Consider the following 3259-nt stretch of genomic DNA (forward strand, 5'->3'; position numbering starts at 1 on the left):
GAGCCCCCCTCGGAACTCGCTAACTAAACAATGGTTCCGTGGGTGAATTGTGTACAACCCGCTACAGTACTTTCATTTATAATTAACATCTTCTGCTACAACAAAGACATTTGTGGTTTGTTCTAATATGAGTTACTTTTCATTTGGTCATGATACAATTATTTGTTCATGAAATTTGAACTCTTCAACATGATTTATGTGTTAACTTAGTAATCACATGAGTTAGATATGATGATATTCTCAGTGATAGTTTTTAAAAGCAAAGGCAGTCCAATGTTTTTTAATGTGAGTGATTTTGAGTTGACTTAAACTGTAATTTTATATGGGATAGTTCAAAATACATTGAACATTTATGCTGTTGTTTTGTCTATTTCTTTGTCATCTGAGTGCATTGAAAGTACTTAAAAACACGGAAAACCCATGAGCTCCGGGGGGCTTCGCCCCACTTGTCCCCCCACCAAGGCACTGCCCTGGACCTAGCTGGGTGCCCGCGGCCCCCAGACCCCCGCCTAATTTTCAGATAATTTCACTTTGGTCAAATCACATCCCTGTTTAACCTTCCGAATGATATTTGAAATGACGCATTTAAGTGACATCGTACGGACACCGCATCCGCACGTGTCTACGACACGTATTGGCTTCTTTGCAAGCTTTGGGAATGTTAAGGGGGTAATCAGTTGGACTGAATCATCTGACTGTTTTGTCGTCGTTCCCATTGTAGCGCCTTATAATCCGGTGCGCCTTATCTATGGAAGATATAGGACCAAAAAGTATTTTTGGGGGGTGCGCCCTATAACCCGGTGCGCCCTATAGTGCGGAAAATACGGTAACTAAATATGATCTACTTTACACTGGTCTGAGACATTCTTGGGATCTACAATGAAATAAACTTTACACACAATTATGGTGGAGGAAGGTGCAAAGTCACCAGAATTTGCAAAAAACAACAACTAATTTTTATATCACAATTTCCTGTCACAGGTTACGTATCCTTAATTCTACTGTAGCAAGCCTAATCAACTTTAGCAGGTTATATTGGTGGTAATGTTGCATGCCTTTGTTTTTTTGGGCACCTTTGGTTATAGGCTCTCATGCCTGGTACAAATTTTAAGAATGTTTAAAAACCCTGTCAATGTGTGACATATTGTATGCATGTTATGATTGCCCATTGCCTTCACCAGTGCCAGCTCGTTTGGATCCAGCTGCTGCTCGTTTCCTGATTGGTTCCCCTCCTATTTAAACTCTACGCTCCCATTCACTCCTTGTCAGTCTGTCAGCAAACCTCTGCACATGCCAGGCAAGCACTATTTGACTCTGGCTCCCGTCTGTACCGTCCTGACCTGTATCCTGCTCGTTTGCCCCTGGCTTCCCGATTGTCTCCGGCTCCCTGACTTTTTCCTTCCTTTGACCATGCTTCGATCTCCCGTCCCGGCTACTGGACCTGTTTTTGCCCATTGACCACGCTCTGATCTCCCATCCTGTGTCATGATTACTAACTCTGATCACCTGGAGCAATCATGTGAGTGCCTTCTGATTGGCTGGCACTTCGCTCTTAAGCACGCTACGCCCAGACCTCCTCGTCAGAGTGTACTGTTGTAACTCTGTGTGACCTTCCTGATTTCCCGTTCGTCAAAGTACTCAGCTTACCTGTTTCCGCCTGCCTCTGATCCGACCTGTTTTCCGTCCCACGCTTCGATCTCCTCTCCAGCCCCGGTAAACTCGACCTGCCTGACTTCCGCACTCCGATTGGCCACTTGATTCGAAGCTATCTCTCCGGCTCTGCTGCTGACGTCTGACGGCCATCATGTCTCCCGCAAGCCCTGAACGCTTCCTTAAATAAAGCACTGAAACGAATGCTCTGGGGTTTCCTGGTCTGTTCTGGTCTCTTGATATCCTGGGTACTCAACTTGTTTCTGCCCATCGACCAAGCTCCGATCGCTTGTCCTGGCGACTTAACTCGTTCCGTAATCAGAATATCATGAAATTGTATATGGTCTTCAGTGTTTTTTGTCCCGTTTAACAACTACACCTTGGATTACTTTCTATCCTATCGTTATGGGTTTTAACTCACAAAAATGCGTTTATTCGAAGAATCAACTCCTTGCCCTGAAGAATACTCGTGCCCGCGTGATGAGTGGGCCCTATCGTGGATGCAGAGCCGGAGCTAAGGTGGGGCAATCATTTATACAACTGCCTTGAATAACGCCACTGAGTTGTTTACATATACAAATCATAACCTAATTTTAAAATGAATCATGAAAGAATCGACTGAAAGAACTGGTAAGGCAGAGAGGATGTGTTTGAGATCCACCAAAATTCACAGGTCTGTGAATGATAAATGGGCTGTTGCTGGACAACATATGCGAAATATGCATCCATAAATATTGCAAGACTTTTTTTGCCATTACGCAGTTGACATATGAATAGGTTCTGGACACATGACAGGGCATCAAACATTTCTGTCATGCCTTGCAAAGAAAAAACATGTGTTCATTCTTTGTATGTGTTAAGAGACAACGGTCTATGGCTTGATATAAGCTGAAGCTGTCGATAACATTTCCCAAATTAATTTGACATTTTTATTCTTTGTGAAGTATTAACCCAGTCTGTCTTCAAATGCCTTTAAATGTGGAATGACTTTATGAAATTAATGCATGGATATTAATATTTCAAGGCACTTGGTCATCCATCTATTTTTATTGTGATACCCTAACTTTACTTACAGTAATTTACGAAAATATTTTTAAGGGTAACGTTGTTTTTCTTTATGTGAAATGTGCAGGCTTTGCAAATTGAAACAAATAAAATCTTTCCACCTAGAAAGCTATTGAGATACGAATCAAATTGTCGTTTTAGGGGAGTTATTTCTTAGAACAGGGATCTCTGATCATCTTCCTCCCTCCACCTCACTATACCCCCTGCCCGCTTCAGCTCCATGGGGAGCAGAGCTTTCAGCCGCTCTACCCCCCAGCTCTGGAACTCATTGATGCCTGACCTCTGAAATTCTGTGACCCTGTCCACCTTTAAATCTGGACTCAAAACTAACCTCTTCAGACTTCACCATATGCCTCACTCACACCCCATATGTACAGGGACCTTGGGTGTGCTGAAAGGCGCTTCAAAATACTATGTGTTATTATTATTATTATTATTATAATTATTATCTTTAATCAGTGCAAGGGACATCCAGTTTGATAGACGTTAAAAAATAACAACTAATCAAGTTATTACTGTTGTCACTATGTTATTACTATGTTAT

This window comes from Urocampus carinirostris, chromosome 2 (assembly GCF_059441175.1).
Source record: "Urocampus carinirostris isolate Australia breed hairy pipefish chromosome 2, RoL_Ucar_1.0, whole genome shotgun sequence".
NCBI lineage: Eukaryota > Metazoa > Chordata > Actinopteri > Syngnathiformes > Syngnathidae > Urocampus > Urocampus carinirostris.